The following is a 16778-nucleotide window of genomic DNA, read 5'->3' on the forward strand; positions in this document are numbered from 1 at the left end:
GAAGCTATGCAGGAGCATATGTTCAGTCTTAAAATGCCTAGCAAATTACGGACCAGGCAATAAGTCCAGCAGCTATCTCAATCAATCGTCAGCTATGGAAAGATCGGGTTCCAAAGGCCGGATCCCTTGTGAATCAAGTCACGAAAAGTTCAAGAATCGGCAACAGGCCATGGGCCTATTTCTTCAGCGCCGACACTTCTATATTCTATAACTGCTAAAAATATTTCCAAATGAATGAAATTAATTAAGCAAAAGCAAATGTTTACTAAATTATTAAACCAGGAAACTATTATTTCGCAATCGTCCGGCCAAATTTGTATGGTTAGCTACAGTAAAAAAGGAAGAATCGTCCAGCTGACAAATTTACATAAATTTCACATGTGCGTTTGCACATCAACAAAATTTGGCAGAAGACGTTTTATTATAAAATACGACATTTAAGTTCCTATTAATTGTTAAGTAAAATATCTAGCGATGTGCTGATATACTAAATTGGCAATTTTAGGGATGAAGAGTGAAACTGTATTCATCTTCTTTCATTAGTTACCAAATCTGCTTGGAGTTTCCTGGAAGATAATCACTTATTCATAAATGAGAATTAGAGTAAAGTGAATCCTATTATCTCACATCCCATAATCCTGTATAATAACGAACAAAATTAATTATTCGCAAGAATTTCAGATAATTAGAAGCAAACCCTTTCACCTCAACACTTAACATAGAGCATTGACAACATTACTGTCATAGCAACAACATAGAGCAACATTTTACTGTCACTGAGGTATTTAGAAAAATTCTGAATTTCTGAATTTTAGCACCGTCGGACATAATTTGATTGTTTCTTAGCCTAAATTTGAAAATTATTTTTAACTTCAAAGTTTCCTTAGCATTTTTTTCAGTCCCGGGTGATGTCATCACTTAAAGCCTAATTTCAGGTACAGGTTATAAGCCAAGACGATGTCGCGGAGACAAGCTCCTGCAGCCATTTATATGATTACAGCGCAGTGTTCGCATACTATAGCTTAGTCCGTAGCTTACTCCGTAGAATGTATTATGTATTGATAACGTTTATTTGTTTGTATGTTTGAAGCCTGGTGGAATTACAAATATGTACGGGCTGGTCATTCAAAGTGTCTCCACCATAACTATCGATCGTGTCACGGACAATAACTATCGTGTCGAGATCCACGGCCTACACTACCTGGTCCATGACTATTCTCAAGTATGCGTGGTGGAAATGAGCTGGATTAAAAAAATTTACTCTCCTAAATAAATTGGGACTTTGAGATTTTAGTTCTGTGAAAAATAATCAAAATTCGTTTCGCAATGAAATGAAATCGGTGTAATTACGTGTATGAGTTAGGTTTGCTTAAATTTTAAGTAATTTAGCTTTAGATTATCAACTATCGAGACAAAGAGGCTCTAAATCCCACGGATTCATCCAAAGCAACGCTGGGCCAACCTGCTAAAAAAAGCAATATAAGAGCGATGATTGCTATATATTTTATAACCAGCAGTTTGGCGTGGGGTTGCCCGGGCTTGATAATTCATGCAATTCAGGAACACTGTTATCTCATAGTTCATCATTCCCTCTATCCTGTTAATAATGATACAGCTTATGTGTAGTAATTAGGTATAGACCACTTCAAACCTTCGTTCCATATAGAAGGTAGGGCTCTCATTTTAATGGTTTCAAAATATGGAATCAAGCATTCTGAGTTTTATTCCTTCAATTTATATCATCGATAAAATTTATATCATCGATAAACAAGATAAACCGGCAAAAATCCCAGTAAAGAAGTAGAAAAATACTTTGGGTTGTTCTTGGATTAGAGAATACTTTTTGTTCTTGGATTGATTCATGTCTAAAATTTTTATTATGACTTAAATGTAAATAAAATTGATGAAGTTGTCTCCACAAACATTAATGAAAGAGAGGTGAAATAATGGCAGCTGATGTATTTGGTACGTATTGATACAGTAAGTGATTTACGTTTTTACAACACTTTTCTTCAACTTCACTTCTTGTTGTTTGTTTCTTCGTTTGTCTGCTACAAATCTTATTTTATCGCACTTCTACCTGTCTAATATATCTGAAATCTTGCATGACTCAATTGACAGAGTAAATAATATTAAAAATTAATTTCTTTAATATGTAAAAAAACTATAAATAATTTTCTCAATATTTAAAAAAATAAGAAATTTATTGTACATGTGTAACATCGGAGACACTGGCCTCTTTAGAAGTGTTATCTTTAAAAGGTAACTTTAAACGCATATTTTACTTATATAAGATTAGAAAAATTGCATATAATGAAACTGGACCCAACTGTATATATAACTATCACAGTTCGATGCCGCAGGAACTATACGGTTTTTTATTAGATGAAAGTACCTACGCGAAATAACCTTCACCGAAATGCATCCATCTGTTTCATGATCTCCAATGACAGTGAAGATGCTTCAGTTCTTCAATAAGACCTGATCGTTATTTCCGTGTGATTTGTGCCCGTGTTAGTGTAGCTCACATGTAACACGTGTTGAGTTATAACGTTTCTCGTACGTGGGATTCATTCAAGGCTGAATCGTGTATCAAGCTGCGTTGAATCGTTAAGTGATAACGAATTTTGCGAGTAAAATATCTTGAATGTACCTGCATCTTGACCGTAAATAGTACAAATTGTCTCTAAGTTTTGGCATTTGTGACCAGCGTGTCACCTACTATTTCCAAATTTGTTTATTGATCTTCCAAAAATTAACACAAAGAACAAAAAGAGTTAAGCAAAATTTTACTGATATTTCATTTTAATAATTTGAATAAAGTTTTACCTAATGATAAATTCGAGAAGATTCGTAAATTTTAGCCACTTTTGATACATCTTAAACATAATTGTTTCAAATCAAAATTCTAAATCTTTACAGTTGATAATTTAGGCGACTAAGTTTGCTGATTTGCTAGTACCCGTGATAGAACTTGTGTAGTGCGAAAATTCCAAAAAGGTAATCCACTTTTTGGCTATGTGAATTTGGGTTTTGCTTATTTTTGCATGGATTGAATTTTAGTGTAAATGTTCGGAAATGACTCGAAGATAGGGAGGCCTCAAGAAAGTCTACATATGAAGCAAACTAGCGTTTGTGCCGCTATGCTTCATTCAGAGCGTCAGCGATCCCGTCTAAATAAATCACGTGAGACTCGCTACAACGATTCACCTGCAGTTCAGTAACAATTTTACATCATTGTTGACGCTAACCGATGAATTCTGAGTAAATAGCTAAGTTTATCCTCTCAAATTAAAAAAAATTCTGGAAACTACCGGGTAACAAAATTTTGTCAAAATGTCTCTGATCAAGCCACGTATTTAGTTTATAATCTTATTTATGTAAATTTGTGTACTGCTTTTCGTTGGCTTATTTATAAACTATAAAATAAACTATAAAACGCAAAATTATTTATAAACTGAAATTCACACGCGTTTTCAATTGATATTAACCGTTAAGATTAAATTTTTGGAAAAACATATAAAATTTATAAATACCGCATTTTAAACTTAGATTAATGCTTTAACCGCATCAATGTTGCTGACTAACTACTAAGTAATTATTATCATTTTAATTAGATAAAGAGTCGGCAAAACTATTGATTACGAATTAAGACTAATTGTTATATTTATGATGCGATGGAGGACACAAAATTAACCGAGCATAATTTTTTTGATCAACGCTGATCTTAATTCTCATGATTAAGAATGTTCCATTTGAAAGATTCGGTGCATCTTTCGGATGTGTACAAGTATGAATTAACCAATCACATAAATACATTAAAAGGTTTCTGTTAATCTACTTTTTTTGGTAGGCCTATAGCACATTTTTTCCATCAGATAACTAGTGGACCGCACATTCCAGCAGAACAAATAACTTCCTTCGACCTAAAAACAACATTCAATCTTTGTAACATTTTTCTGCAATAAAAATAATGAACGACATGTTCTAACATGATGTATTAAGACAATGTTTTCCGTTAGAGCAAGCCTAGGATAAGGAAAACACGTATAAATGTAAGAAATCTCAAATATTTTTTCTTCGCGCCACGCGCTAAGGAAATTTATCTACCCAATACTATTCAAGATCAGACGTCACGTGATTAGAATTCATAGCAGCGTTGTCAAATTTCCTTACAGCGGTGTCAAGTCTACTCGTTGTTGTTAGTGTTATTCCAAACGTGGCGATGAGAGGACGCACGTGCTGACCGGCTTCAGTCAAATCTTGATGCGAAGTTATTTATGTATTTATGCTGTTCACGAGTGATAATTGCTTGTATACCTAAGGAAAGTGGTGCAATGATATAATTTTCTTTTCGGCTTATTGAATGTTTTCGTGCCTAAAGAAGTTGGTGTTACTCGAGTGTGATTGTTTTGGTTGGTAGGGATCTGTGAAGCGAACGCCGCAGCCCAGTTGGGACCCTTGTTATGCCCACGGATTGAACTACTTGTCTTGGGCACATACCATAATTTCCAGGTTCGTATAAATGTAGAAAAAATACTTTAATTCTCTAGACAACCTACTTAGTTTATTGCTGATAAATAAGCTTCATAACTCTCTGGTAATGTCGGTGCTTTATGTCTATTTATTTATAATATATTTTGGCCATCACTTGTTTTATTTATTTCAAATTTCTTATTGTGTAATATTTATTATCATATTTATCAAGTTAAATTGCACAAAAATTTGTATCAAATTTGACACTTGCTTGACCTGCTATGACTCATTTAACAGTTTAAGATGAGCCAGCATTAATTTTATTTCTTGACAAGCTTAAATTTCTTTGTGAATTATGAATACCTATGTTTAGAACTTCTGATCATTTGTTGCAATAATTTGAGGAATAATTGTAGAAATTAATTTTTGCTAATCCTCATTTCATTACTTTTTGCTAATTCAATCTCATGCTACCGCTAGATCATTCTGCAATAATGACTGTATCATCAATCATCATACATCTACTCTTGATGAATGGTTTTCATGTGTCTAAGTGTGTCATGGCTATATATATTGCAATTTTTATTTATTAACTTTTCAAGTATTTATTCAAAGAGTTTTTAAAATCTGAAAAGTTAGTTGCTAAATCAAATGAAAACAGGGGCCCAGGAGTTACAGAGCATGTCTAATTTCCTGAGGATTGGATGTGTTGAGTCCAACTTCACCATAGCCATTAGACATCTGGTGTGCCTAGGGATGATGTGTTTGCCAAAATAGCCATTAGACATCTGGTGTGCCTAGGGATGATGTGTTTGCCAAAATAGTCATTAGACATCTGGTGTGCCTAGGGATGATGTGTTAGCCAAAATAGACATTAGACATCTGGTGTGGCTAGAGATGATGTAGGTATTGGGTTTAAAATTTTGTTTAATTAGAATTTCAGACAGGGAATTCTTATGATTGTTTATTATAGTGCTGAAAACCTGAAATATTAACTAGGTTTGAATGAAAGCTTGGTTTCAAGCCTCACATCTAGTAAATATGAGTTTTTCTGCTCTCTTTTATATATATATACCCCTTCAAATACCACCCTGAATTAGGCTTCTACTAAGCCAGCTTTTTCTAGTGTCAGTGATATTATATAAAAAAATATAACTCAGTACTCACTGCAGTGAGTGATAGTGATCACATTTTCTTGTCGACAAAAACATGAAGCCATGGACGGACAGACAGACAGACGGACAGTCTGACATGGCGAGCACAATAGTGCCTTTTTTGTATAAATGAGAAAATGCGCTAACAAGTGTTTCTGAAAAAATTGAAAAAGGTTCTTGAAATTTCATAAATTATGTGATATTTTCTAAAAGGAATGAGCAGAAATGAAGTGATAATTAATCTTTTAATGCTCACAACTGGGGGCTTGTTTATTTTCATCAGTGTTTCTTGACTCGTCAATCACCACTGAGCACAGTTGCTGCTCTCTTATAAGAACTATGATCTTCTAGATAACATTGAAAAAAAAACTTTTTGGTGTACAGTTAAGCTGCTTTGAACTTTGTGTAGAACACAACTATTGCAACCAAATATATTTTTACCTAAGAAATTTGCACAACATTATTCTGACTGAAGCAGCAGCAAGTTGATCATGGTGGCAACTACTAGGTCATTGATGGTAGCTGTTAGAGAATGGGTTATTCTAATATTTTGGTTGCTTTTTTAGACATGGAAAAGTTGCATGTGATTTTGAAAGAATTTGGCTTAATAGCAATTTTTCTTTACATGGAAATCATTTGAATTTTTAGCTATTATTGTTGCTGTTATTTAGTTATGGAACTGTAGGGACTTTTCAATAGGGTTGTTTTGTGTGTTTGAATAGTTATATGTTGTTCTTCAGAAAGATGATAAAACAAATTAGTAATGCATATGTATCAAAATTTTTGTTGAAACTAACACACCCTCTTTTCAAAACATGTGTAGATAGATATACCTAAATATATGTGCTTACAAAATAAGAAACTTTATCATTTATATGCAATTCAAGGTTATTTTTAAGTAACCATTCATTTATGTGAAGTGTTTCTAAATTAAATCACCCTTTTAGATATAAATTGGCTATCTTACCTGGAAATTATGCCGTTCCACTCCAAATTAGTTTATTCAGTTCAGTATATTGCTTGGCTCATTCAAGGCTGGAAGGCTTACTCTGATCATACTCAGTTCTATGCTCTACCCAGTTCTCATGTTTGAAAGGGATAGATACAAATAGATAAGAGGAAATAATTGTTGGAACTGCATTTTTATTTATATATTTAATGTATAATTATATGTACCATACGGTACCTATATAATTATTGCAAAGCAAAATTCATTTTTATATCTATTATTCTAGAATAAATTTTTTGTATGTTTAAGGATGTATACATGTATATATATGTACTTATAGTTTTCACATAATAAAGGAAATGATGATTAAGCAAGATTCAGACTAAGACATTTTAGAGGGCTTGAAGGATTATATAAACCTTAACCTTAGGTTTGTGGCTCAAACGTTAAGGTTGTACTCTTTGTAAATTCTTGCAACCTCAAAAAAAAAAAATGGTTTGTAAGAAAGATAAAATAAATTGCATATTCTCTTATATTACATCTTTATTTCATAAATATTATTTGCTGATTAAAGAGAAGTCTAAGAATAATAGTGCAAATGATGAAGAAATTTCTTGTGTAGGTCAAGTTAGGTTTCAATATTAGCTGTGAACTTATATATATTATCAAAGGAACTGTTGCTCTTTTGTGATTGAAATTTTTATTTACTTGCAATAAAAAAAATGAGCACTGAACTACTGGAGCAAAAAAGGATAAAATACTGTATGAAGTGTTCTTGAACTCTTATATCTATATCACTAACTGACTAAGGTGATGAAAGTGCAAATGGTATAATCAGGCTCTATATGATTGAAATATATTTAATTCACAATAATTGGCTATCAATGATGAATATCACCAGTGCTTTGATATACCTCTTTTTGTACAACAATTGAACTTCTGTCAATAGGATCAGTCTTTTTAAATTATAATATATTCTACATGCTTTTTCATTTCAAAGTTACGCAAGTGTCAAAACCTGTCTAAATGCTGTGTATAACTTGGGATATGATACTTAGCTCCTTGTCTTATGAGTATATAAATCGCATTACATTCATTAATAGTGATGAAATTTCATCATTGTACAATTTGTAATGTTATTCTATTCCTACTTTATTTTTTATTTTGGAACCTGCTGTGTTGCTTGTAGATATAGAGTGTGCCTTCCCCAAAAATATACAAGACTAAACCATAATTGTAGTGTTTGTTTGGAGAAGGTCTTAGGTTTAAAATCTGTTTCTATGTATCCAATTCACCTAATGTAGTAAAATAAGTTCTTTCCTGAAAATTTTCTTGGTCATCCAACAAAATTATTTAGTCTCAAGTCCCTAAAATTTAAACTATTTTTGAGTTGAATTCATCCATCTGAATGGGTAAATTTTTAATGGTTAGCAGTGTTGAGCGATCTGGTAACTAACCTGTATGATAAATTAATGAGTATATGGGTATGTTTATCGAGCTGAGTATACTCTACCTAATTGTACCGTATAATCATGTAACGTCCGTGGGGCCAAAGTCGCGGAATCGGCAGCCATTTGGCCGATTCCGTAGAATCAGCATTTCGTTGCTGATTCAGAAAATCGGACGTTAGAGTTAGAAAACATAATTGGACAGTTAGAGTTAGAAAAGGTTTGTCAAGTTCGGTCAAGTTCCTTTATATTTAAATATATACATGACCTAACCCATGAAAAACATGGCTCACTGACCTAACCCCAGGGCCCAGATTCCTGTAGTAGAGAAATGCTGATTCTACAGAATAGGCAAACTGGCTGCCGATTCCATAGAATTGGCAATTCCACGATTTCGGCACGACATATACGTACATATATGACTTTGGCCGCGAGTTTCAGAGATAGGTTCGTATTATATGTTATCAGATAAGTGAAATACCAGTTCTTATATTGACACTTACATGCATTAATTGCATCAGTTACACTCGATTAAAGTTAAAAAAATCTCTATTCAAATAAAGAAGATGTAGTAGATGGCTATTGGGCACTGGCTAGATATAACGAGTTGAGTTAGTACAAGTAAAAACAGTACGATTGGTGGCAATACGGAGCTGTTGCTAATGAAGTGAAGAGCATTCCATAGCTTGCGTGGGAGTGCGTTCACTGATCGAGCTTGTGAGTTTGACAAAAAGAATACTGCGGCAAGTAAACACATCGTTCACTTATACATTAGCTCACAATCAGTCCTCAATTTGTGTTGGCGCGCTGTGAAGGTGATGGGCATCCTATATGCCCTATTCCTTTGTGGCGACCGCTGCTCGGCTCCCAGACCCAGGCAGGTATAAGGGCTACAGCGGAAATGGGTGGCAAATAAAGTGGCGAGGTAGCGACTACCTGCCTAAACCACCTCATCCTCCTGTGACTTTACTAGGCAGCCTCCATAATCTATTCCATGCACTTGCATATATGACGGATGATTCCCAGTCTCAGGTTGTGTCATAATGTTATTATTTTTGACGCATGATTTATTTGATATGCGTTGGTCAAAGTCAATCTTTTGTTACGTATCCTTGACAAATAATTTACCTAGAGCCAGCTCTGTTTTTCTTATCTTAATATGTTAAAATATCGTTCCCATTTTTATGCAGTACAGCTTTTTATCGTTGGGAAATGGGCATCATTGGTTAGCAATTCGAGTTCAGGGTTTTGTTAAAATCAATCGTATGTTTGCAGGCGCGCCTGTTGTAAGCCTACTTTACTTCTGAGATTGATCTAACTGGTACTTAATAAAACCGCCATTGTTTTCTTATAAGCTGTGTGGCAACTTTTGATGATATTAATCTCTTAGTTGTTTTTTTTTTATATATTCGTTTATATTCAGGATGGAAGAATCATAGAAGTTCGGTATCATTGGCAGAAATTTGAACAAGTTAGAATTTCTTAGGCTTGCTTGCACCCGAGTTTTGAAGCCGCAAATTATACTGTTAATGTCCGTCTCTTGGCAGCAAATAGAAAAGTCAAATTTGCATAGTTTTCGTATGTTCAATTTATCAGCATGATATACTAAAGATTCTCGACTTAAGCGTTTTCGCGTTAGCGATAATGAATGCCGTCATCGTGCCACGTTTGGGACTTCGTTGTCCGAATTTAAACTCATTCACGTCGCTTGTGAAATTATTAAAGTCTGAGGCTTTTGAAGGGCTTTAATGAATGTTGGTATTGACGTATTTATTACGTAGCTCCAAATTACTTTTATTCAAATCCATCAAATTATTTCATCCTTTTTTGACAACATGAGCTTCCGTTAGGTAGGATATTAAAGTACGATAAGCTCAGTATGTATTCCAATAAATTCATGTTGAAAGTGAAAAGCACGACTGTTATTCGAATGTCGCAGTTGCATCGGCAAGACAGCTTGCAAGTTGAAGAAAACTGTGATGTATGGAAACGAGTGGGACGCAAATGGGTTCATATTAATAAGCTATTTTATACATTATATAAGTCTAAGCTCGAATTTATGTCAATAAATGTAAAATTATGAATACAAAGTTCATAAGCTTACGACAGTGTGATTCTAATTGAGTTGAACTTTGAGTTAAATAATAGAACTCTTGCAATGTGCCGAAAAGTTTCAATTAGATGAATTAGCTTAATTTCTGGACCAGTTACCGGTAGTCTTTTTAATATTTTTAAATGCATTGTTGTGATGCACAACAACGGGCTTATTTCAATGCCAATTTAGCAAAAATCTCTGAGGAAAACACTCATGATTGCGACACGATTTGGGAATACAGAAATACGGAACGCCCGCGGCAGGCCGTGACATTTAGCGAGCACTCTTTGCGCCTGTCTGCTCTTCTGTGCGTAATTCTGAGAAATAGCTTGTATATTGAAGGACTGCATTGTATCTTATAAATCTTTCTTTGAATCTTGTTAAGGATCAAAGTGTAGCTCATGTTGTCAGAAAAATATGTATTTATGTGTCAGAGAGGGATTTTTTGAATTTGTTTCAAGAAATTAATCTAGAATAATTAATATTTATACATACAGTGGGGGGAAATAAATATTCGTATACTTGAAAAATTGAAAAATCGTATTTTAATGTATGTAAGTACACAAACTTAACAGGAAAAGTGATTTAAATTATGTATAGAGACGCATAGTATTCAAAAAAACTATCAAAAGAAATTAAATCTCAATGCAACAAAAAACAATGCAACATGATGAACATGTTGCATTGTTTTTTGTTGCATTGAGATTTAATTTCTTTTGATAGTATTTTTGAATACTATGCGTCTCTATACATAATTTAAATCACTTTTCCTGTTAAGTTTGTGTACTTACATACATTAAAATACGATTTTTCAAGTGTACGAATATTTATTTCCCCCCACTGTAGGACTTAGTGAACATGATTTTTGTATTCTTGAGGTTTACATCACTTTTCCAAGCCTTTTAACTCTCGGGTATAACAAATGTTTTAAGACAGTGGAGTGCTGGTGTGCTGCAAAATTTGTGCATGAACTAATTTGTGCTGTTTCAGCGCATTTTTTGTGTAATTAGATATAAGGTGTTCGTAAATGTGATCATCTGGATAATTAAACTCAAATATGAAGCATTTTCTAGTGAAACCTGTAGTGCTCGGGATGTTGTGTGTGTGATGAGTAGCACGTTTACCTCGCACGTTAGCCAGTTGTTGTTCGGGTGGACGGTATATATATGGATGTCATTATATATGGGATACTTTTAAAATTATGCATATCTACTTAGCCGCGACTGATGAGGATCATATGAATATAATGGGATCCATGATAGGTGCCATAAATATGATGGAATCCATGATACCAGGTTTGAAAGTTAGTAAACGACCGCTTCAAGCACACAAACCACAAAAACTTTTTGTTTGCAGTATATAGTCAGACATTAATTATGCCTGACTAGTGACGGCCTAGTACAGTTGAAAAAAATTTAACTCAGTACTCACTGCATTGAGTACTGATTTAGGTATATTTTCGCATTTTCTCGTCGACGAAAACGTGAACTCACGGACGGGCAGACAGACGGACGGACGGACATGGCGAGCACAATAGTGCTTTTTTTCCATAAATGAGAAAATGCGCTAAAAAGAATCCTAGTATTTACTGCCGCTTATGCATACCAGGTTTGTTAGATAAGATACTCGATGCTATACATCCTCTTCGAGGAGTTTGTGATGACCAATACGCAGAACCTGCCATTGTTTCGCTTATCTGCTGACACGGAGAGCTACGAAGCATCGCTTATCATGCTAGGTATCGTGGAATAGATCCAGGTTATCGCGTCGTGCGCGGCGATGCCTTGTGAAACAAGTGCGAGCGTGTCACCTCTGATATGACCACCAATTGATATGACGTCTATTTATACAATCAAAAGTCTTGGTCATCGAGTCTCACGTGCCATGCTGGTGTTTCCCGTACATCAAGCTTCGTTAATTTACCAGCCATTAGTGGTACAGATTTTAAATGAAATTTATCATTCACTGACGGGCTCACCGATTCAAGATGTCCTAAACATTTTCATATAATTTGTTCTGTGGCCAATCATTTGATATAAACTAATGTTACTTGAAGAATCAATTATGTGTATTGTAGCGGACATATTGGTGGTAGCTTGGTAAGTGGTCAACGCGTTCACCGATTGAAGAGGGATTCCCTAACCTATAGCGTCCGATTTCTCACAACGTTAATAACACAATTGAACCATTCGGATAGGAACTGTGGCGGAAGTGTATTGATGAGTCCGTAGCAGCTTTGCACATTTTACGCCTTTAACTTTTGTGATCATCAATAGTTTAATAAAAGAATTCGAATTTTTAAAAGGTTTTTTACATGCTTCAACGAAAAAGAATTTTATCATATGTAATTTTTTTATGCCAAGCATAATTGCACGGTTTATAGGTGTCGTGTCAACTACTGATAGTGTGGGTGGTATTGATGAAGCCTTGTGTTAAGATCACTGTTCGGTGTCAACCTGTGACCGTGTGTCCTATCGTTGTATTTAATACTATTTATACTCGCAAAACTGTTCAGTGTTAGCATGTAACATTGTGTGGCATTGATTAACCTCGATGAGCGGTTATCTTCTACTCGTATAACTGTTCCGTATTGAGAATTTTTGTCTTGACTAAGCCTATATGTGCGCTGTTATTGGGTATCCGTAAAACTGCTGTGTTTACCTGTGAGATGAGTGACATACACCCAGCCTATAAGTAAGCTTTGATCAGTTTCACCGCAACACCGTCCATATTGATCGCATTACAGTGTGGATCTGATGAAATATAGGTGAGCTTGTACTGCGCATAACATCTGTCCCTTGTTGACCTGTGACATGGTGACTGGCATTGAAGAAACTCGGGTGAACTACTGTATTTTGGGTGTGGTCAGTTGGGCGTGATTGATTGAAGTTCTCCTAGGATATGCACAACATGAAGGCGAGACTGTACATGCATGCAATGCTGCGCTTATGAGCGCCACCGGCTGCTGTGTCACATTGTCTTCGGCCGACTAGTAGTCGCGGCTGCCATTGCATCTGTTTTTATCATGATGAGTGCATGCTTCTCGATCATAATGGAGAATTTGATCACATTTAAAACTTGAAAGTCGGTAGGTTTTTTGCCGCTGGTTTCTTGACTGTGTTACAGATTTTATTTCTAGCATTTTAAGCGCATTTCCGATACAATTGTTTTCGGATTTTGCATTTTCGTAATCAGTCATGAATATTGACCGTGTTTAGCGCATTATAATCTTATTTCTGAGTGTTACTTTAATTTTATCCGATTTCTTAATAATACTTGTCATGATTTAAAAAGTTTCTGTAACTCTATATAGAAAAGTTAGTCTGGTAGCAGGGTCATTCTAATTCAAACTAGACAATATTTTGCTGTTGGCAGAGGGAGAGGGCTTGTCACGAGGCACTAAATGCGGCCACACTTGCGCTGCACAGTCAAACGTCAAGACTGTTGCATGCGTTATCATTTTATGCCAGACTTCAGTATATTATTTCTAGATTGACGCAGATGGTTTAGCAATTGATTTTCATGCATTAATTTTAAACGAACAACAGCTGAGTTCTTTATTTTCAAAGTTTTCTGGCATAATAACGGCAATGAGATTATTAAGGTAATTTTGTCATTACTACTGAATTATACACTTGCGATACGTCTCTGCAATAGAAACATCTGTCAGTCTATTCAATGAAACTAAATGCGCTTAATTGTTGAATGCAGTGCCATGAGGTGGTCTGATAAGGCAAAACTATTGGAAGTTATTTACTTTTAATGTTTCTAAGTTATTGAGTTTGAGTTGGTTTTAAATATTGAACGTTATGTTCAAAAGAGTAAAATCACTCAATTTGTGGGCAATACACCCATTAATTCTGTACAAATAATTGCAAATAGTTGATAAGCTAGTGGTACTTGATCATCTTCATAGAAAGTATCGTTAATTTTATCAAAATCTTTTAGCTTTACTAAGGAGCTACAAATTATTTTAGGACTTAGGCTTTTGTGTGCAAGTATTTTCTTCTTACACAAAATTTTTCAACCGTTTGTTCTACCTACAACTTTGTTATGCCTTATAGAATTCTACGATGTATATGTTTATGTTCATTTTAAAACTCTTTTTGTTCGGATCAACTTGCGAAGTGAAGAACATGTTAACACGTTGACTACGATTGCTTCATCTTGTACTATTATTTCATTTTTTGTACTGTTTTTAAACAGGGTTGCCAGACGGTTATTTTTTCCGGACTAATTCCGTGATTTAGTTTTCTCAATTGCGTTAGCCGGCTAAAATTTATGATAGGGGTACTTCCTAATTAAATTTTAAGTACTGGAAAAAGAAAATAAATGGAATTTTTTTAGCGGAACCTACAAATAAACAAGTATATATTGAGTTATCGGCCTTTTTTTGGCCCTTTTTGTTCTCGGATCTGGCCGATTTTAGGCAACCTGAATCATACATCACTTCGTCCTGGAGAAATACATTTCGTGGTACGCATATGTACCACTTTGGAGTCAACGTGTTAATACATGGCTTGTTATGTATTTATACTTAAAATGTTCCAACTTGTTTCATTGCGACTCTTTTCCGCGGTGTGCACTAAGAACAGATGGCTAGTGTCTGCAGTTTGCGGTCAGTTCTGTGATGCATGGTAGTATTGTGCATCGACTGCTCTGATGACAATACCTTCTTATACCTACCAACTATACCATTTTACCAATACCTTCTTTGAACTTTCAATACCTTCTTATAAATCTTTAAAATTTGTTAGGGTGAAAATTCGTAGAATGTAGCCTCTCGAATTTTTAAATCACAGCCCTTTTTAATTATAAAATCATCTGTACACTTGAAGCCTGCAACTACTGATTTTTTAGTACTATTGAAAATTGTGTTAGACATTTGTGTTTCCTGAAGTTTTTGTGGAAACACTTGCGTTTTCCTGAATTCAATACGTGTTTCCTGAAGTTCTTGTTGCGATACAGGAACGCACCTATGCATTCTTGATCTGATTGTGGATTTCTAACCTAAGTTAGAAAAGACAATCACTATTTTTAACATTTCTAATTTTATTTGCATACTTTTTTGTGCATTATTGACTTGAAATTGCACTTTAGTACAAGTTAGGCAGCGTTTTCGTTTGCGCTCGCCTCCTGCGTTTTCGCTTCACCTACTCGAATGCAACTTACTCGCAGTGCCCGGCAGTTGTAGTGTGGTGTTCGATTCTGTCATTACTAAGGATTATTCGCCTCGTCGTTGGAGATACATTCTGTCCTTGCTTTACAATCCTTCGGGTAGGTGCAACACACGCTGCCTTGTCTAGAGTACCACGGCGTTGCTACGCGCGCAGATTGTGCGTACGCTTCTGGCAGTGTACTGGACGGTACGATGCTACATGATATATAGATAAAAACATAAATATAATAAAACTGTCATTGTATCTCAAATCTCAATAATCTCTACCCTCATCGCACTGCCGAACGACAGTAATATAAAAGTACTCGAGAAGGAGACTAGCTAGTACTTAAAAGCAGCTTGTATAAAGGGAGTACTTCTATACTCGTACAAGCTAACTTATACCTATTCGAAATCGTGTGATACTATGCACACAATGTTTAACAATGTTCGTTTAATTGTTGAAATTCAATACGGATTATTTTTTGTTGCGAGTGTAGCTATGGAAATGTTTCTGCTAGTTTCGTGACCTCGAGGAGTTCACGAGTGAATGATCCTGCCGTACACACGGCCTGATCAATTACGTAATTATGTTCGTCCTTCGTCTCAGTGTTGTGGGAATTAAACTTCTGTTAAAGTCAGTTTAAGGAAGTCATCGCATTGCCTCTAGTGGCAGACAATTATTAATGTAGCTAACTAGTGTGTCCCATGTATAAATTCTGTCTATGGAATCTCATCGCTGTTTCTTTACTTATTTACTTAAAGTAAATAAAAATTCTTGCTTAACCGTTTAGATTTGGGTATTTTTGAGCATTCTCCGCACAATAATGCCAGCAAAATTTTTATTCTTCATGTAACCATTTGTGTCTATTTTTTAATGCAATGTAACAAGAGTTGAAGGTTGCCATTGACAATTGTCAGGCATCTTGGTGCAGGCTGCGTTTCCGGAATTGAATAGATTTACTCGGTCCATGCGAAGCGTTTGCTAGTTTTCGTTTTTGATCACTAGCGCTGTGTGAACGGTTCATTAGATTGTTCGAGCTTTAACAGTCTAATATTGCTGCTATTGTTTCACCGTGTATACCGGACACGAATTCTTTTTTATTTCTAGCAACAAGTTTTATCATTCATCACTTGAAATCTAGTAAGTCAGTACGCGTGACTGACTGTAAACTAAACAGATCGTTACACTAACAACTGTTAATGCATTATTGTTATTACTGTTGGTGCACTGTTTGTGCAGCACAAAATTATTCGAGTATTGCAGAGAAATGTCGGCAAATGCCGTTTATTCTCTACGCAATGCTGACTGTATATAAGCCAACAAGCGCTCCCGACGATATATTCGTAACCTCTTTTCATTGGAGTTTTAGGTAAGTGGTAATCATTCGTCTCATCCATCATTTGTTATGTAATCGAACTGAAGTGATCGTGGATCGCAGATAGTTCATCATACGCCAGAACTGAACGCATAATTATTTAGATTCCTTGCCGTGAA

At 35.1% G+C, this 16778-nt stretch overlaps 1 protein-coding gene across 3 annotated transcripts in view; it reads left to right on the forward strand.

Moving 5' to 3' along the window:
- The first annotated feature begins 4220 nt into the window (after positions 1-4220).
- The window catches only part of LOC108678157 (collagen alpha-1(I) chain), a 142869-nt gene continuing 130311 nt past the window's right edge, over positions 4221-16778 (forward strand). For all 3 annotated transcript variants that reach the window (XM_018166507.2, XM_018166508.2, XM_047885081.1), the window contains exon 1: positions 4221-4515. The gene's annotated coding sequence lies outside the window, so the exon portion shown is untranslated. The remainder of the gene's footprint in view (positions 4516-16778) is intronic.

Source organism: Hyalella azteca, unplaced genomic scaffold, assembly GCF_000764305.2.
Source record: "Hyalella azteca isolate HAZT.00-mixed unplaced genomic scaffold, Hazt_2.0.2 contig2099, whole genome shotgun sequence".
NCBI lineage: Eukaryota > Metazoa > Arthropoda > Malacostraca > Amphipoda > Hyalellidae > Hyalella > Hyalella azteca.